Consider the following 20,963-nt stretch of genomic DNA (forward strand, 5'->3'; position numbering starts at 1 on the left):
CTGCAGTGTTATTTGAAACAAACACAGTGAGAGTAGAATACATGTTAATACATTGTAAATATTATAAGATTTACACTGTCTTCCTTGCCGTTCAAAAATCAATACCGCAAATGAGAGACAGTATGAAAACCAAATTTTAAGAAGTCGGCCTCTTCACATAGCAGATGCAAGAGCTTAAACATGAAAGCACAACAATTGCCAAGCATCAGCTCATTCAAGACATTACATGGGCTGATTCCGTCCATAAGGCTGCCATGACGACATACTTGTCCATGAAACAGCGGAGCGTTCACACAATGAATGCTAGATCCGCTCAAACAAAAACAAACGATTCAGTTAAAGTTGTCACAGATAAAAATATAGTTTCAGGTGAACGCCATGGATGCCTGCATCCCCAGCTTAGTACGCTTGGAGTCTTCTGTAAATATGGTGTGAACCACCGGGCATCTCAGCTATAGTTTTCACTTCCTCTGATCATATTGCACATACTCCTCTGATCCTGAAAAGCTTCCCCACACCAAACCGAAACGTCTCACAGAGGGCCACAAACAGTGACACAACATTCTCTTAACACTTCTGACATTGCATGTGCTACTGACATTAACGTTAAACTCATTCAACAGCAAAGAGTGCAATCTGTCAAAACAGAATAGTCCGTAAAGCCATTTTGCTCGTTCGAATGAAAGTTGCGTACAGGCTATTCGTATCACGCACGTACCTGCATATTATTCCGTTGCTAATAGTGAGCAGGTCGAAACCAGACAGCAGTGGTCTGAACCGCGCAGTAACCAAATCTAGCATTCACTCACATCGACTTTATTTCGCTAATAACAAAAACGTTGCCATTAACACCTCTGAAGACTCAATATTGTAGTAAAACATGGTTGCCCAAGCGCTTTTAATTGTATGCAGAGTGTATATCAGTGTCCAGGTAATTTTTGTTCTAATAATAATCAAAGGTAACTTCTAGGAAGTAGCCCATACCTTTCTTGAGCAGTGAAATTGATATTTACTATTGCTTCCTTCCTCTCATATCGGGTAAGACAACGGCAGTCTCTCCCTGGTAATGGGGCAAAGATGCATTGTATTCAATACTAAAATAACGGGGGGACGCTGTTGTTGTTAACCATAATAGAAATATTATCAACTTTCCTCAGCGTTTCTTTTAGCATATCGTTTAAACCAAATAACAATTTTTCAATGGCGGTAAGTCTGTTGGAACATGGGTGACTTTCAGGCTACGGTCAGCACATCAGATCATGGTGCATTACATCAAAATTATTGACCCTCTATTTAATGATGGGCTTCCCAAATCATTCCCAAAGCTTAGAATAGAAGTTCTTCTTAGTTTCTTTCTCTAGTTGGTGAGAAGATTTGTACATGTTTTGTGAAAGCCGTTTGCATTCTTAGCAAGTTTTTGCAAGAACCCTATAACTCAGAGATGTATAACATCAAAACTAACCACATAATGGGACATCATCCAAGGTTGTAATTTCTCAGCAGTTTTACACAGTGCAGTTTCAGTAGCCTTAGCATTTGAATTTTTATGCTTTGCAATTAGGAGTAGAAGATACAACACCACTATTTTAACATTAATACAGCAACATGTGGAGCTAATAGCATTTCTAGGTGATAGCTTTTTAGCTACATTTTCTTCTTTAGCTGCCTTTTCATTTTTCTATCTCGTTTGAATGGGCTCAGCCATTAATCTTATGCCCCCAACATTTTCAGAATTGATGAGAACATAAGATTAATGGCTGAATTGCGTGCTAGGTGGGATAGAGAAGAAAATGAAAAACTAGCTAAAGAGAAAAATGTAGCTAAAGTTTGGACTATCACCACCACTAGAAATGCTAATGCTCCACATGTTGCTGCACCTCCTACTATTAATGATAAAATAATTGGTGTTGGCAATGCTTCTACTCCTAGTGCAAAGCGCGCAAAATTGCCCGAAATTGCTAAAACTGCTGAAACTGCCTGTGATAAAACTGCTGAAATTTTTTCCAACCTTGGGGATGATGATCCCATTGCTTTAGATTGTAATGGTTTGGATTTTGATGATTGCCACATCTCTGAAGTTATAAAGTTCTTACAAAAACTTGCTAAGAGTCCTAATGCTAGTGCTATAAACTTGGCTTTCACAAAACATATTACAAATGCTCTCATAAAAGCTAGAGAAGAGAAACTAAAACTTGAAACTTCTATTCCTAGAAAGCTAGAGGATGGTTGGGAGCCCATCATTAAAATGAGGGTCAATGATTTTGATTGTAATGCTTTATGTGATCTTGGTGCAAGTATTTCTGTTATGCCTAAGAAAGTCTATGATATGCTTGACTTGCCACCATTGAAAAATTGTTATTTGGATGTTAATCTCGCTGATAATGCTAAAAAGAAACCTTTGGGGAGAGTTGATAATGTTCATATTATGGTTAACAATAACCTTGTCCCCGTTGATTTTGTTGTCTTGGATATTGAATGCAATGCATCTTGCCCCATTATATTGGGAAGACCTTTTCTTCGAACCGTTGGTGCTACTATTGATATGAAGGAAGGTAATATTAAATATCAATTTCCTCTCAAGAAAGGTATGGAACACTTCCCTAGAAAGAGAATGAAGTTACCTTTTGATTCTATTATTAGAACAAATTATGATGTTGATGCTTCGTCTCTGGATAACACTTGATATACACTTTCTGCGCCTAGCTGAAAGGCGTTAAATAAAAGCGCTTATGGGAGACAACCCATGTTTTTACTACAGTATTTTTGTTTTATATTTGAGTCTTGGAAGTTGTTTAATACTGTAGCAACCTCTCCTTATCTTAGTTTTGTGTTTTGTTGTGCCAAGTAAAGTCTTTGATAGTAAAGTGAATACTAGATTTGGATTACTGCGCAGTTTCAGATTTCTTTGCTGTCACGAATTTCGACCTGCCTCCTTGTATGTAGCTCAGAATAATATGCCAATTTACGTGCGTGATCCTCAGATATGTACGCAACTTTCATTCAATTTGGGCATTTTCATTTGAGCAAGTCTGGTGCCTCAATAAAATCCATCTTTACGGACTATTCTGTTTTGACAGATTCTGCCTTTTATTTCGCATTGCCTCTTTTGCTATATTGGATGAATTTCTTTGATCCATTAATGTCCAGTAGCTTTATGCAATGTCCAGAAGTGTTAAGAATGATTGTGTCACCTCTGAACATGTTAATTTTTATTGTCCAGTAACCCTCTAATGAGTTGTTTCGAGTTTGGTGTGGAGGAAGTTTTCAAGGATCAAGAGAGGAGTATGATGCAATATGATCAAGGAGAGTGAAAGCTATAAGCTTGGGGATGCCCCGGTGGTTCACCCCTGCATATTTTAAGAAGACTCAAGCGTATAAGCTTGGGGATGCCCAAGGCATCCCCTTCTTCATCGACAACATTATCTCGGTTCCTCCCTCGAAACTATATTTTTATTCCGTCACATCTTATGTGCTTTGCTTGGAGCGTCGGTTTGTTTTTTGTTTTTGTTTTTGTTTGAATAAAATGGATCCTAGCATTCATTGTGTGGGAGAGAGACACGCTCCGCTGTTTCATATGGACAAGTATGTCCTTAGGCTTTACTCATAGTATTCATGGCGAAGGTTGAATCTTCTTCGTTAAATTGTTATATGGTTGGAATCGGGAAATGCTACATGTAGTAATTCTAAAATGTCTTGGATAATTTGATACTTGGCAATTGTTGTGCTCATGTTTAAGCTCTTGCATCATATACTTTGCACCCATTAATGAAGAAACACATAGAGCTTGCTAAAATTTGGTTTTCATGTTTGGTCTCTCTAAAGTCTAGATAATTTCTGGTATTGAGTTTTGAACAACAAGGAAGACAGTGTAGAGTCTTATAATGTTTACAATATGTCTTTTATGTGAGTTTTGCTGCACCGTTCATCCTTGTGTTTGTTTCAAATAACCTTGCTAGCCTAAACCTTGTATCGAGAGGGATTACTTCTCATGCATCCAAAATCCTTGAGCCAACCACTATGCCATTTGTGTCCACCATACCTACCTACTACATGGTATTTCTCCGCCATTCCAAAGTAAATTGCTTGAGTGCTACCTTTTAAATTTCCATCATTCGCCATTGCAATATATAGCTCATGGGACAAAATAGCTTAAAAACTATTGTGGTATTGAATATGTACTTATGCACTTTATCTCTTATTAAGTTGCTTGTTGTGCGATAACCATGTTCCTGGGGACGCCATCAACTCTTTGTTGAATATCATGTGAGTTGCTATGCATGTCCGTCTTGTCTCGAAGTAAGAGAGATCTACCACCTTAATGGTTGGAGCATGCATATTGTTAGAGAAGAACATTGGGCCGCTAACTAAAGCCATGATTCATGGTGGAAGTTTCAGTTTTGGACATATATCCTCAATCTCATATGAGAACACTAATTGTTGCCACATGCTTATGCATTAAAGAGGAGTCCATTATCTGTTGTCCATGTTGTCCCGGTATGAATGTCTAAGTTGAGAATGATCAAAAGCGAGAAATCCAAAATGCGATCTTTCTCCTTAGACCTTTGTACAGGCGGCATGGAGGTACCCCATTGTGACACTTGGTTAAAACATGTGTATTGCGATGATCCGGTAGTCCAAGCTAATTAGGACAAGGTGCGGGCACTATTAGTATACTATGCATGAGGCTTGCAACTTGTAAGATATAATTTACATAACTCATATGCTTTATTACTACCGTTGACAAAATTGTTTCATGTTTTCAAAATAAAAGCTCTAGCACAAATATAGCAATCGATGCTTTCCTCTTTGAAGGACCTTTCTTTTACTTTTATGTTGAGTCAGTTCACCTATCTCTCTCCACCTCAAGAAGCAAACACTTGTGTGAACTGTGCATTGATTCCTACATACTTGCATATTGCACTTGTTATATTACCTTACATTGACACTATCCATGAGATATACATGTTATAAGTTGAAAGCAACCGCTGAAACTTAATCTTCCTTTGTGTTGCTTCAATACCTTTACTTTGATTTATTGCTTTATGAGTTAACTCTTATGCAAGACTTATTGATGCTTGTCTTGAAGTACTATTCATGAAAAGTCTTTGCTTTATGATTCATTTGTTTACTCATGTCATTACCATTGTTTTGATCGCTGCATTCATTACATATGTTTACAAATAGTATGGTCAAGGTTATGATGGCATGTCACTCCGGAAATTATCTTTGTTATCGTTTACCTGCTCGGGACGAGCAGAACTAAGCTTGGGGATGCTGATACGTCTCCGACGTATCGATAATTTCTTATGTTCCATGCTACATTATTGATGATATCTACATGTTTTATACACATTATATGTCATATTTATGCATTTTCCGGCACTAACCTATTAACAAGATGCCGAAGAGCCAGTTGTCTGTTTTCTGCTGTTTTTGGTTTCAGAAATCCTAGTAAAGAAATATTCTCGGAATTGGACGAAATCAACGCCCAGGGTCCTATTTTTCCACGAAGCTTCCAGAAGACCGAAGGAGAGTCGAAGTGGGGCCACGAGGTGGCCAGACACCGTGGCGGCGCGGCCCAGAGCCCCGGCCGCGCCGGCCTGTCGTCCGGGCCCCTCGTGACGCCCTTTACCTGCCCTTCCGCCTACAAATAGCCTCCGTCGCGAAACCCCCGAGCACCGAGAGCCACGATACGGAAAACCTTCCGGAGACGCCGCCGCCAATCCCATCTCGGGGATTCTGGAGATCACCTCCGGCACCCCGCCGGAGAGGGGATTCATCTCCCGGAGGACTCTTCACCGCCATGGTCGCCTCCGGAGTGATGAGTGAGTAGTTCACCCCTGGACTATGGGTCCATAGCAGTAGCTAGATGGTTGTCTTCTCCTCATTGTGCTTCATTGTTGGATCTTGTGAGCTGCCTAACATGATCAAGATCATCTATCCGTAATACTATATGTTGTGTTTGTCGGGATCCGATGGATAGAGAATACTATGTTATGTTAATTATCAAGTTATTACCTATGTGTTGTTTATGATCTTGCATGCTCTCCGTTATTAGTAGAGGCTCTGGCCAAGTTTTTGCTCTTAACTCCAAGAGGGAGTATTTATGCTCGATAGTGGGTTCATGCCTCCATTGAATCCGGGACAGTGACGTGAAAGTTCTAAGGTTGTGGATGTGTCTGTTGCCACTAGGGATAAAACATTGATGCTATGTCTAAGGATGTAGTTATTGATTACATTACGCACCATACTTAATGCAATTGTCTCGTTGTTTTGCAACTTAATACCGGAAGGGGTTCGGATGATAACCTCGAAGGTGGACTTTTTAGGCATAGATGCATGTCGGATAGCGGTCTATGTACTTTGTCGTAATGCCCAATTAAATCTCACTATATTTATCATGTCATGTATGTGCATTGTTATGCCCTCTCTATTTGTCAATTCCCCGACTGTAATTTGTTTACCCAACATGCTTTTATCTTATGGGAGAGACACCTCTAGTGAACTGTGGACCCCGGTCCTATTCTTTACATCGCATACAATCTACTGCAATACTTGTTTTACTGTTCTTGCAAACAATCATCTTCCACACAATACGGTTAATCCTTTGTTACAGCAAGCCGGTGAGATTGACAACCTCACTGTTTCGTTGGGGCAAAGTACTTTGGTTGTGTTGTGCAGGTTCCACGTTGGCGCCGGAATCCCTGGTGTTGCGCCGCGCTACATTCCTCCACCAACAACCTTCAACGTGCTTCTTGGCTCCTCCTGGTTCGATAAACCTTGGTTTCTTTCTGAGGGAAAACTTGCTACTGTCTGCATCACACCTTCCTCTTGGGGTTCCCAACGGACGTGTGTCGACTGCACGCATCAAGGAGGCTAGTCAAAGAGTTCGCTCTTCATAAGATGGCCAACGCATTCCGGAAATACAAGCAAAATCTAGCCCATGACTTTGTCAAGGAGAACAAGACTCCGGATTTCAAAGGACAATATGAGAAACTGAAACATGATTGGCCAGAATTTGTGAAGCAAAAGAAATCGGAGCAGTTCCTTGAAATATCAAAAAAAAATAAGGAAAATGCGGCTAAGAAGGAGTACAATCATATTATGGGGCCAGGAGGGTATCGCCTTTGGGAGCCTAGATGGGAGAAGATGGAGAACGAGCTGAGGGCGCGAGGAATCCGTCCGTGTACGGAGGGATGGGACCCAAGGGCCAAAAGCTGGTGGTACGGGCATGGGGGATCGCTGAACCCGGAGACAGGGGAGTGTGTTTACCGGGGCAAAATAATTAAACCCACCCAAAAGCTTATTGAGGCAATGAGGGATGCTCAAGAGGGGAAGATCAAGTTCAACGAGAGAACGACGCGCCGACAAAAGCCCTCGGGAATCCCGAACACGGAGGACGTGTACGAGGCATGGGGCACATTCCGTGGAAAATAGGGTTCCCCTGAACGATGACCCGTACGGTTACGGAAGGCTGTAAGAGAAAGATGGATCGGGAAGCAGATGTTGTGGCGCGGTTGGCATCGGAAATGGATGTGATGAAGAAAACCGTGAGTGCACTAGTAGCCGAAAGAGATGCAGCTCGGGCGCAGCATGAAGATCATCCATTGGATCTCGGAAGCCAGCAGCAGAGAAGCAGCTGGCTTCCACGGAGGCCCCACCGGCTGGTGCACCGACGATCGAAATTACTGCACCAGAGCCTCTGGTGGTCGAAATTACTGCACCGGAGCCTCCTCGCTACCCCGTGGACGATATAAAGGAGATGAAAGAATGCCATCTGTATTATCCTATCGGGAACATGTCCCTGAAGGTAGCCATCGCCAGTGCTTTACCATGTTTACCTGGAGCACTCCACCACAACAACCCCATTCAAGATGGCTATGCTCGTGTCACGGTGGAGGACATAGTCCAAGGGTTTGAGGACCTGGACATTGGCATTGCTACACCTGAAGGGGCGAGAAGACTTGGAGATGTCAAGCGCCAGTTCATTCTATGGCAAAAGAAGTTTATCAAGTTTCCAGGCGAGGCGCCAACAAGTCCACCCCCCTACGGTGGTGGTGGTGGTGCTTCACCTACACCTCCTTCACGAGGGCCGACGCTGCCCCCCAATTCACCTCCGGCGGGTAAGCAGCCGCCGCCCCCCAGTCCGCCCCGGGCGGGTAAGCAGACGCCGCCCCCAATCCACCTCCGGCGAAGAAGCAGAAGAAGTCCTGGACTATCAACCCGGACCCTTATGTACCTAAGACCACAAAGGTACCGGAGCCATCACTGAAGCCTCTCCCCACGAGGCCTTGGGAACGTACTGCCGAGGAAGTCGACGCGGCCGCGACTCGCGATTATGAGAAATGGAAGGCGGAATGCAAGAAGAAAAGAGAGCCCGAGCCCAAGCCAGTATTTTCTGATGAGCAAAAGAAGTGGGCTAAGTCATTTTTGAGGACAACGTCCCAAGCCGCGAAGAATCTACCTGACGACTATGCACGTGAACTTCGTAATCAGGCACGCATGTTGAAGGAGAAGAAAGAGGAGGCCGAGAAAGCGGAATTAGAAAGTAAAAAAAGCGGGAAACGAGTTGCCTAGCTCGGGGAACAAAGTAAACAATCGATTGCCCCGCTTATAGTGATAGCCGCTGGTCCGGATGCCCCCGATATCATAGAAGCTGCGGCAGCACAGGGATTGACCGTAACAAGTGCCAGAGAACAAGCGGCCAACTTAGGTATTACTCTTCGTGAACTGTTAGGCCTTGATGAGGCGCCAGTGAAGGAGGTAGTACTTACATATGTGAAGAATGGGCCTCTCGTCGAGCTTGCGCAGGAAGAGGATCTACCTCCACAAATGAAAGGTCTGCTGAAATGGTACAAGGGTTACATAAAAAATAAAAACGCCAAAGAATATATTTATGCGGAAGTTGGATATGAGCATCACTTCAAACAAGATCTCGTACAAATTCATCCGAGTGAATTGTTCCAGCATTTCAATCTGCGCGAGCTCGACAAATCTATCATCGGTTGCTACGTTCGTAAGTGATTTATTTCTACCCCATCTCGTTCATATTGCCCGCACAATATATATGTCCTAACTATATTGTTGTGTCCGCTATTATACATGCAGATTGAAGATTAAGGAATGCAGAGTAAGGAACATCCATGATGTTGGGTTCATTGACCCACACATTGTTAATGGATATACGTTACAACATCACCCCACCGACGTGGAGGAAGACCTGTGGCAGTTTCTTACAAAGCAGGAACTCAAAAGTGATATTCTATTTCCTTACCATTTTGGGTGAGTGTTTATGTCTTGAGCACATTCTCTTTTGTTTACTCCATGCATGGTATGTGGCCGGCTAATCGATGAGTTATGCATGACGTACTGTGCATGTATCGTGTCCGCAGGTTCCACTGGATTCTGCTAGTAATTAAAGTTGACAAATCAGAATGTCTCATCCACAACTCTCTGAATATGGATCCGGCGCGTTGGGCCGACATGAGAAAAATGATTCAAAAGTAATTGTTTTCATTCATTTGCGCTCTATATCGATCGGCCTATTTCGTTCATTTCCTAATTAATTAGCTTGAAGTAATTAACTAATAACTCTCTTGTTCATTTAATTTTCTTTGCCTCGTAGGGTTTGGAGACGGTTCTCAGATACAAAGGTCGGTGAATTCAAAAAAGAGCTACATTTCATGCGGTCAAAGGCTAAGAATGGTGGCGATATTCAGCCACCGGGGACCAATCTATGTGGATACTATGTCTGTGAGATGATCCGAAGATACACCTCTGAGCGCGTTCCGAGTGATACCAATGCTCAGAGGAATAACCTCCGGATGATGCTTAGTCCAGAAGCTCGCTTCCGACCACTTCAAGAGGAACTAGCTGGATGGTTCGGGAGGGAAGTCCTCGATCCTAAAGGAGAACACCATTACGAGGACGTAGAACTATACATGCATTAAATTATGTATGGAAACTTGTTCAAACTTGTATATGGTCATCCGATGATATTGAATATATATTGTATATTCCTCTTGAATTCTTCTTGGTTCTAATTTCAAATTTGTTTGAAATTGTACATTCATATGCATGTATGTAGTACCGTAGAATATGTGAAACTCCTTCAAAATTACAATAAAGAACAAAAGAAATAAAACAATACAAATTAAATAGAAAACAGGTTTGGGGGGGGAGGTTTAGGGGGGGGCCTAAAACCCTAAACCTGCGGCGGCCTTTAGTCGCGGTCAGCCAGAAGAACCGCGACTAAAGGGCCTCCGCCGCGACGGTCGCCTGGCGCCCACGTGGACGGGCCTTTAGTCGCGGTTCGTAAGCAACCGCGACTAAAGGGTGGGGGCTTTAGTCGCGCCTATTTGGTCGCGGTTGCGCAACCGCGACTAATGGCAGTTGCGAACCGCGACCAAAGGCCCTTTTTCCACCAGTGCCCCCTCCTTAACAAACTCGCGATGATTGTATATTAAGATATTTCTGTAATTTATCATCTGCCGCTTCTTCCTAATCAACTAAAGTGCTCACTTTTATATGTCTTGCATTCATCACCCATACAATCATGGATTGGTTATTGCCCATGGAAAGGAATTTTACATTCTTCATCTTGCTTTACTTAGCTGTTATTTCCAGGTTTAAGCAACCCCTCCTTACTTATCTCTGTTCATCGATCGTCTCCTGGTCCTAAAGTTACCCTAAATACTTTGCTCAGGATCTATTTTCCGAGATGGGCGAGATTATTAAGCGTTACTCCATTAATTACGACAAAAGTGGAAGATCAAAGGTTTGCGCTCCCCCCACACTTTCTTTGTCGGTTTCAATCCCTGCCTTTCACAGACCTTCCATTTTGTTTGAATGCTCATAGTTCAACTCATTACCGGGACTCCATTTTGGCAGGGAACTGCAGAGGTTGTCTTTTCGACAAAAGCAGAAGCTTTAGCTGCTCTTAAGAAATACAACAACGTGCAACTTGATGGCAAACCTATGAAAATTGAGGTCATTGGGATAAACATTGAGGCACCAGCATCTGCTATTTTCTCTTTTGCTTGACCTCCGCTACCTGGAAACTTCAGTTTTCCTCCCAGATGGTCAGATGGTTAGTTGCATCTACCAGAGGCACTATTTATGAATATATATTTATGGGATCATAGCACGACAAAAAGAAAGAAAGCAAAGCACAGGAGATCTAAGTTAGCTCCCCTGTGACGCAATCATGCTTGGCAAATGTGAGGGGAAATGAAATCAAAGCTGTTATCATTTTACTGAAACTGCATTGTCTTGTAAATTAACAATTTCAAATGTGTATTACTCTGAATATTATGAGCAAGTGACAAATCCAGTACTTAATATTTTGCAGTGGACCTGGGAGGGGTGCTGGCGGCCGAGGATGGTCTCGGGGCGGAGCTGGGTTCAGTGGTCGTGGCTGAGGGCGTGATGGTGGCCGAGGGCGTGGTGCTAGCCGTGGGCGAGGGAGGGGAGGGCATGGCAATGTGGAGGTTTCTGCTGCAAACCTCGACGCTGACTTGGACAAGTACCACTCGGCTGCGATATGCAAACCAGCTAGATCGCTCTTGCACTGCCTTTCATGTATTGTTCTTTTGGTAGTGATAGATGCAAACCTCTCTCGCGAACCAGCATCGCTGTTTCCTAGGGTTCGGCTCGGCCACCGCTTCCTTCAACAATGCCTCCTTATTGTACGCCGCTCGCTTATCGCCGCCGATTCCACCTACGATGGGTTCGTCCTCCATCTCGCATGACCGGCGCCTCCACATCGACCCACGGCGACACACACATCCTCCAGACCGATGTCCGGCGAAGCGAACCTCCGGAGGAGCTCTGACAGCGACGACCACCTGCGGCCAGAACCCCTGCTCTCCTGGCTCTGCAACTCCATCCAGACGGATTCATCCTCTCCAGATAAGGTAAAATTCTCCATTGTTTCTCTATTATTTAATTCTTTTTATTGCAATAGTAGGATCGGTAGGATTCTATTGGCTTTCAAAGTTGTGCGAACGGACTTTGATTCTGAAACTGTGAATCGCGGGGTATGGAACTATGGATGATCTAGGAAGAATGAAGTAGTAAACGGATGGATGTAATTTGTATCTTACACACTCTTTGATTCAAAAGCTCTGAATGTTGGGTAGATGTATTAAAAAATGTATTTTTTGGTGCCTAATAGTATTACTATTAGGCTACTGGGATTACCCCCTTAACCAGTGACAGTGATGAGATTGTAAAAAGAATTCACTTGTTTGGTGAAAGGTCTTTGTAAAAGGTAGACTTTGAGCATAGAGTGCCTAGAAGCCCTCCACCTTCCTGTAGGTGAAACCTCTTTGTAAAAGGTTAATGGTGTGTTGATTACAAAAATGAAAACTTCAGATCTTGATAGGATTATGTGAATGCGATTATCTGTGAACTCAAAAGTGATCTTGTTTATGTACCAACATCTGTGGTATCCATTATTTTCTTCTTAGTAGAAAGCATAGTATCTGATTTCATCAAAATTTAGTAAAACTGTAAATACATGAAATGTGCAAGGATTTTGGTTCTCATAAGAGCCTCTAGAATAACAGCTTGATAAGAGGAATCAGAAATACCTAATTTCTCATCTATAATAATCAAGTCAGTTGAATAACTTATTTTGTTTCCCACAATGTTTGCAACTTTATTCTTCGGAGGAGCTCACCTTCCTGGTCTAGAAACTGTTCTTGTGCAGTTCGCGATGGTGCTCTCACTACTAGGAAAAGGCTTATAGCCGCACTTCTTACCACCGGCAAGTCCAATTTAAAGATGCCGGTGGTAAGTTACCACCGGCGAGTTGAAATGGGGTTGCCAGGGGTAGTGCCGTTACCGCTGGCGAATTGGAGTTGGAAATGCCGGCGGTAAGGTGAACCGAGAGCACCCGGATGGACCTTGCTTTACCGCCGGCGAGTTTGTCTCGAAAATGCCGGAGGTAAGTTTACTACCGCTGGCGAAACTGATTTAGACACACCAAAAGTAAAGTATGCTGGTACGGGCCGCGAGCCCGTGGATGGTCCGCTCGTTATGCCCGGCGAATTTAAGCCTTGTTCGCCGGGGGTATAGTGCACTAGCCCAGCAAAGCCTTCTCCTTATCCCTTAACTCGTTCCTGCTCTTTCCCCACCACTCGTTCTCTCCCCTTTCCGAGATCCGCCGGCGGCCACCCGACGACACCCCTTTCCCCTCCCCTTTCCGTATCTCCCCGCCAGGGCAGTCACAGAGGCGGCGGCGGTCGGGCGTTTGCCGGCGCACGCGTGCGTGCACGTCGCGCGCAGATCCGTCCATCTCGCGTGCCTGCGTCACGCGCGTGGCCGAGGGCGGCTTCCGCTGCACGCCGGCGAGCCGGCCACCAGGACGCGCCGGTGAGGATGCAGGCCATGGAGGGCTTTGGCTGCCGTCGTCCTCCACGCGCAGGCGCAGCTCGCGCCACGGGGAGACCTCCTTCCCGGCGTCCTCCACGAGGCGATTCTGCTGCAGCAGTACTCCGACGTGATGCGTCCCGGCGGTCTCTTCCCAAGACCTCGGTGGGAACAAGTCCGCCCCCGTGTGGCCGGTGAGGCGCCTCTCCTCTTCTCTCTCCCTCCTTCCCTCTCTCTCTGTCTCACTCTAGTCCCTAGAACGAACCATTAAATACTATTTTTGCTGATCTCGATTTGATTGGAGCTCGGTTCTGATTTGGGAAATGCAGTCCGTGTGTGCGCCAGGAACTCAATATCAGTGCGTAGATAATTTTTAGATCAGAATTAGGGAGCCTTTGGTTGTCCATGTATGTGATACGTAAATTACCTAGATTGATGCCTGTTGGTTCAGTTCAAAGAAAATACATTTAGACGGTTTGATATCAACACACTTATGTGCTGTCAGTGCGTTACCCAGGAGGACTAGTTTCTCCATAGATTATACTAGCACAAGCTTTTGCGGTTAATTTACTCGAGGAGCCAATCTTGCTGAAAAATGCTAGTATCTTCTTGCTGCAAAAACCTGGTTATCGTGCTGTGCAAGCACTATACCTGTTTCTGTTCAATTCACCTATTATTAACACATTTTCTTGCCATCATATTTATTGTCACTCTGAACTTGAATTTGAGGTGGACAGTGAAATTGCGGTGCATTTTCTTTCAGATCTGAGCCCGCAATAATTGACACTGCTATGCCCAAATCTGAAACTAGCTACACTAGTAGTACTGTAGTCTAGCAAAAATGAGATATCAATGGATTAAAAAGCACTCCTAATGAGTACTTTTTTGTGTAAGATAATTTAGGACTAGACGTTGTCTTGATTTAATCTTTAGAAATAAGTAGCATTTCTCAATTACAAACTAATCAGCTATGGAGTACTTGAAAAATGCAGCCTCCAATAGATTAGGTAGCTGGTCGTAATTGAAGAACAAAAGCAAGGCTTGCTGTTATCTTATTGTCAGATGTTGACCAAGTGATCTTTGTCCAATCTTTCTGGTATGTACTGTACTCCATTCCAGCAGAGTTGTAATATGCTCGTGAATTCTGCTATTTGTAATAGGAGGCCAATGTATACCCCTGCAACCGATGGCTTGCTAAGTTTTGGGCAGTTGCCGCCAAGGCATCCTTATAATTTCCGATCTCCGCGAATGCACCATCTTGAAGGGCACCCAAATATGGAGAATTTGCACTTTGTTGGTGCTTCTCCATGTTTAATTTATATGTTTATTCATGATTTGATTGAGCATATTTGGAAAAAATATAGGCCACTATAGATCATTTTCATGTGTTTATCCATGTAATGCTCAATATTATTTATATATTTTAATAACATTATATTTGCAGGACTAGAGGAGAAGAGCAGAAGCAGAGATCTAGGCTGTGCCATGCGGGAGAAGAGGAGAATCACAGCGAGATGCAAGACCTGCCGGCTAGGTGCCGTGCCGGAGGTGTTGGCTAGGTGCTGGGCCGGAGGTGCCATGCTGGAGGTGCCCACTAGTAGGCGATGTCGTTGGCGAGCTGAGACGGGCAACGTCTTCGGCAAGCTGAGACGGAGCTAGCGACGAGAAGGCGACGTCGATGGCGAGCTGAGAAGGATGACATCATTGGGAGTCTTTGTGTTTTCTAAACATACTGTTGGTCTGTGCGTTATAATGCGTGGTAGTATAGTACCTGTTATGTTAGTTCTGTTAAAATAAAAAGACAACACGTCGAATGTGTGGAAGTGCTTTTTTTTTTAATCCTATACAAACTTAGCGCTGGCGAATTGGCCTGTTCGCCGGGGGTAGTTTAAAGTAGCGCTAGCGAATAGGCCTGTGTGCCAGGGGTAACAAATACCGCCGGCGAATACACGAAAACTCCGGGGATAATGTCATGTTACCGCTGGCGAATCGGAAGGTGCTGGCGGTAACCTCTTACCACCGGCGAGGTGATCGCCGGCGAACTCGAAAACGCCGGCGGTAGCCCAATTCTGTGCGCCAGCGATAAGCATAATCCTAGTAGTGTCTGTCCGGTTTGAGGTGAGACTCACGGGCTGGAGTGTTGACGGAAATCTCTATGGGAAGCACGCTTGGGTTATTTGACAGTTCGCCGGTAGCGGGGAAACAAAATGGCTTCGCCAGACAGGTCAAAATTTAGGAATCTTTTTGTCAAATCAAAAGAAGAGACCAAGGGTGATTTCTCAGTTCAGCTAAATAATGTCACCTAAAAAAATGCAGGATCAGATAATGCATTCTGCTACTTTGACTTGGTTTAGTATGCGATTCCATCATCCTTAGATTATGTCAAAGAGATCAAATTAAGGTCAGATGATATCCCTATTTGTTGGAACTGATGTGTTTGATTCCAGTTAGCTTTCTCTCATTGGTAGGTTATATTGTGTTTCCCTTTACTCATTGGGAGGTTATGTTGTGCCTCTTTAAATCTCTAAGAAATTATTCTCTATGGCTGGCAGTCTCCGTGAACAGTAATACAAGATACAATACTACCTAGAGGTTGCTCGCATGTCCATGATCACGACCCTACATAGAGAAGTTGGAAACTTGGAATGACAAGCCAACTTTGCAGCACACGGAAACTATTACTCAGGTCAAATACTCAAATTTCATCTAATTTTAACGGCTTAGTTTGTTGGGTGTACCATTTCCTCATTCTATTTTCATGGTGTTTAGTGTGTGTCCTCCTTCAGTTCATTATGTGGATGCCAAAGGATCAGGAAGGAGCGTGTTATTGAAACATCGAGCAGTGACTTTCATCATCAAGGCTGCAATGCCGAAGGCACTCAACTCAAAATGGCAGGGGGAAGGAATGTGTGGAGGACGTTGAGGGACTGGCAGGTGGCTTTATACGTGTTCATAGTTTTCATGACGATCAAGGTGATGCCCTTGTATGTCTACGTGGTAAGATATTGCCTTGGGCTTGTTACTGTTTTTAGTGGTATCCGTGGGCTTGTATTGCTATGTATTGGGTCAGTTAAGAGTATTTCATTACCTAAAATGTTCTTCTAATCTGGATTACTCTTAAATCTAGAAATGGCTACTTTCAAATTTTAACTGTCCTAATGAGTAAATCCTATTAAGTGTCCCAAATACATGGTTGTTATAATTTCCTTCTAAAACCGTTTTGATAATAGATTGACCTCCACATGTGAGAGGATCAAAATTTCACGTAATATCATAAAGGCTGGGCTCACAATAGGTAAGCTTTTAATTAGTCTTTTGTGATTATTCTTTCATGTTCAATGTACATATTTGGTGCCTATGTTTTCAAAGGTCGGATTATTAATATTTTTCAATGATGTATGCTTGAATATTGACAGTGCAATGGTTGATTATTTACCAACTGAATTTTCTATTTTTCACCATGGCGGGATTTTGTGACAGCGCATATGCATTTGTGTATGTTCTTGTGGAAAAATCAGATGATAGCAATGAGATACAGTTAAGTTCTAATTGCTAGAAAAACCGACAGGTTGATTGACATGCTAATTTGCAAAACAGAAGTTTCTTCTATCAATGCTAATTTGCTAATTTGTATAGTAGTTAAGTAGATCATTACTGTGATACCAGCACTATCTATTTCCGTTTTTACACATTGAAGTCATTGAGTTCCATACTGGTAACTTATGGCTCGATGGTAGTCCCCTCCTAATGGCTTATTGGAATATAAAATACCTTTGGGGCTCTGAGCTAGCTCACTGTCGAGTAAAACTAATAACATTAACCTTGGATAAATATGATTAACTGATATTTTTCTCGACACGGTAATATGAGAGTACCAGTCATCACCCATCATTATGGGCTTCACTCTTTTATTTTGTGAACTCTGCAGACTGTCGTTATATTGCAAGGTAGCGAGGATACAAGCTATGGTTGTAGTCACAAAATGAACGATCATGGTCAAGAGGTTAGTTTGTAGTGTGGACAAAACTCTATTATACTGTTATTTTGATGGTGGATAACGCACCATCTAGATCTAGAGCAGCTGGTCAAGGAAGCCACAGAGCTTGGAGTTTAAGAAGTTGAGAAGACTTTCGGTTATTGAAAATGATTACTCCCATATGTATATTGTCATAATAACTAATTTTATGTTAAAAAATAGGCTGCTCAGGCCTATGGCAATCAATCTGCATTCTGCAATAGAACTTGCTCGTATCTGGTTTTTTGTCTTTTCCCCTCAATCAATCCACTGGTATATCTGTTTACTATTTTCGTAGTCAATATATCTTTTTTGCCTTTTTATTTTGAACCCTGCTTGCCTCCCATTGTGATTTGTAGCATGAAGGATGAGATTGACCAGCACTACCTAAGCAACATTATTGTTTGCAAATGACAGTGCTATAATTTTAAAATAACATCTCAAATGACAGCAGATAATCTGCACCGAAGAGGGTGCCCAAACTGCGGGTCCTGTGAGCTATGTCACGCAGCTCCTGAGACAAATACCGATCTCTTTGTCCACTGCAGTTTCACCTCCCAGGTCTGGCAACTAATCAGAGCATGGTCAGCGGTAGATTTTCCTATTCCAGGCTCTTACTTTCTCAACAGAAGATTGGTGGACAAAAGTGAGGAAGAGGGTGCCGAAGATCAACAGGTGTGATTTTGACATAATTTCTAAACTGGTACATTGGAAGATATGGAAGGAGAGGAATTCTAGAAGTTCTGAGAACTTACAACATTAGGCAGAGGATGTCTTTGTCGCGTTTAGGAAGGAGATAGCTATATGGCCATCGGCTGGAAGAGTGAGTTCTCTCTAGCTGACCTGCCAGCGTGGAGTTCAGTCATACTGTGCTCTTTGTCGATCCAGCGCATGTCTAGGATCTACTCCTTGTTTTGCTCCATCTCGAAGCTGTTGTAACACCTCTGTACTCTCCTTCTTAATCTTAATAAAGTTCGTCCTATGGCCTTTCAACATACATGTAGCATGAGGAGCTTAATACCATCCAGATTGATGTTGTATGAATGCACCTTCATATTTGGCATTTGCACTCTTGTGACAAGATGTGAATTTTGCAATTACATGGTTTGTGTTGTGGTTGTTTGGTCTGTAGCCGGTGTCGTGTGGGGTAACGCTCGTTGCTTGTAGCGAATGGTGCCGTTCTTGTACTCAAACCTCTACCTTTTATAAAGATATGGTATGCCTTTAGCGTACTCTTGAAAAAAAAGTAATTACGTCAGTCATACCCCGCCAGCCAGAGCAGGTCTTGCCTGTTGCCGGGGAGGCTCAGTCCCCGTTTCGAGAATGTAGCCCCATCTACCTGGACATGGTGTTTTGGCTCAAAGGTGTAGATGCACCTATTATAAAAAATGTCTTTTAAATTTATTTTGAAATTTTTAATTTTTTTTGAAATAAAATCCTTAGTTGACAATTTTGATGGCCCAACTACGAAAGAGTAACAAGAAGATCTAGAACTTGGAACCACATAGATGCACAACAATATTATCTTATTACTGCGCTCGGTATTATCATGTTGTAGTACATTATGATATCCCTGATTTATTTTTAATTTCATAGTAAGTTGTGAATTATATATATGAATTAAGAAATAAAATTAAAAGATCCGTGGAAACGCCACGGGCATTTGTACTAGTAGGATAATAAAGCACAGGGATGCTCGCATTGTCCCAAGATTTGGTTCCGTACCTAATTCATTTGAACTCTTGCGGTCCAATAGTATAAAATAATTTTGGAAAGTAGAAATAGCCTACGATGTTCTCGAAATAGGCTTTCGCTCCGCTATATTAATATAGCAAACCACCCGATACAACGAACAAGCTAGGACCGCAACACAACCAAGCCCAAAAGAAAAGACAAAGAAAGGAAAGGAAAGAAAAACTAATGCTGACACCGGTAGATCGACGAAAACGATGACGACCCGCAACCGCTGCACCCTCCGAAGAAGTACCACCACGCTCCTAGCACGCCGAGGCGCCGCATACCAAGCAACACCTTCACCAAGAAAACGACGACGACGCCGCTGGTGCCCGGACTAGTCCTAGGGTTTCCCCCGGTACGCGGAGGGGATTGAGGAGGAGGTACACCCGACGCCCTTCAGGAAAGGTGACACCCGCAGGCGCCACCGCGTCGGTGTCGAGCATGCCGACAGGGATTTCTCCCGACCACCAAATCGACCACCCCAGACGCTCCGACGTGCTCCACCTAATATGCTGCCCACCAGCAAACGCCACCACGATCTTGTAGCCATCCTCGCCGCCTAACTGTGGTCACCGGAGCAGGTCCTAGAGGAAGAGAAGGGATTCATCAGGAACGGGGGTAGCAGCACCGCAGCCACGCGGGAGGGAACTGCCTACACCGCCTTCACGGTAGCCGACCGGACGAGGCAACGAGGCAAACCAGGCCCGAACAGGCCCAGCTGGACCCAAAATGGCCCGCAAAGCCCCGCTGCTCCGCTGCAGCTGGCCGACCGAAGTGCCGCCGCCACCCACCCACCGCCGCCGTGCCTTCTCCGCCTCCAGGGAGCACCGCCGGTGTGCCAAACGCAGGTCGACCGCTTAGCCCCTCTGGGCCCCGACCTGGGCCCAGATCTGGGCCGAGCAGGCCCTGCCATGGCCACTACAAGAAAAGTTGCCATGGCCGACGAAGTTGAAGTCGCGCCGTGGTTGCTGGTGTACCATGGCCGACGATTTTTGGTCCCTCCGTGGTGCATGTCAAAACTTTTTTTTCTCGTTTTTGAGGCCACCTAGCCCGACGAAGCGGCCAAAACGTCGCGTATGGTGGCCCGGGACGTGGTGCATCTCGAAATCTCGGGTTCGCCGGCCGAGTCAACGCAAATCCGCACCGCCGAGGGATGTAGGGCCCGAGATGGCAGCCTCTCCGGCATTGTTTTTTTCTCGATCGCGCCATCTCGTTCAACGTTCTCCGATCGAGCCGTTTACGATGCGGGATCATGGGTCCCGCATGTCATCCTCTATGAACCAAAATTCTTTCTATTCTTGGATTTTTTTGACCCCCCCGATTTCCGGCTACTTCCTTTTTCTTTTGATCCCTTGCCGCCTTGGAAACGTTGAGACCGCTGCTGCTAAATGGGACCCGCATGTCATCCTCTATGTGCAATCAACTTTCTTTTCTTGGAGTTTTTTTGGCACCTCAAATTTGGTCACTTGCCTTTTTTCTTTCGATCCCCTGCCGCCTCTCAAACGGTGATACCGCTGCTGCTAACTGGGACCCGCATGTCATCCTCTATGCACTATAAAACTTCCTTTTCTTGAATTATTTTTGGCACCTCATATTTGGTCACTTACCTTTTTCTTTCGATCCCCTGCCGCCTCTCAAACGGTGATACCGCTGCTGCTAAATGGGACCCGCATGTCATCCTCTATGTACTATAAAACTTTCTTTTCTTGGATTATTTTTGGCTCCTGATATTTGGTCACTTGCGTTTTTTTCTTTCGATCTCATGCCACGTTTGAAACGTTGAGGAACCTCGTCGGCTCATGGGACCCGCATGTCATCCTCTATGTGCTATAAAATT

At 44.1% G+C, this 20,963-nt stretch overlaps 3 long non-coding RNA genes across 7 annotated transcripts; all 3 read left to right on the top strand.

Annotated features, from left to right (window-relative positions):
* The first annotated feature begins 10,759 nt into the window (after window positions 1-10,759).
* Window positions 10,760-11,388, top strand: LOC124653854. Its single transcript, XR_006988053.1, has 3 exons — window positions 10,760-10,777; window positions 10,891-10,989; window positions 11,351-11,388. It is a non-coding gene; the product is annotated as an uncharacterized LOC124653854 (long non-coding RNA).
* A 130-nt stretch (window positions 11,389-11,518) lies between these two features.
* LOC124653851 lies at window positions 11,519-18,386 on the top strand. Of its 5 annotated transcripts, XR_006988050.1 has the most exons (5): window positions 15,489-15,598; window positions 15,691-15,775; window positions 15,927-16,060; window positions 16,161-16,669; window positions 17,303-18,386. It is a non-coding gene; the product is annotated as an uncharacterized LOC124653851 (long non-coding RNA). The 5 variants fall into 5 exon arrangements; XR_006988051.1 differs by lacking the exons at window positions 15,489-15,598; window positions 15,691-15,775 and adding an exon at window positions 11,519-11,915; XR_006988049.1 differs by having other exon boundaries at window positions 15,485-15,775.
* LOC124653853 lies at window positions 13,415-15,232 on the top strand. The gene is made up of 2 exons (XR_006988052.1): window positions 13,415-13,568; window positions 14,819-15,232. It is a non-coding gene; the product is annotated as an uncharacterized LOC124653853 (long non-coding RNA).
* Window positions 18,387-20,963: the final 2,577 nt, after the last annotated feature.

Source organism: Lolium rigidum, chromosome 5 (genome assembly GCF_022539505.1).
Source record: "Lolium rigidum isolate FL_2022 chromosome 5, APGP_CSIRO_Lrig_0.1, whole genome shotgun sequence".
Lineage (NCBI taxonomy): Eukaryota > Viridiplantae > Streptophyta > Magnoliopsida > Poales > Poaceae > Lolium > Lolium rigidum.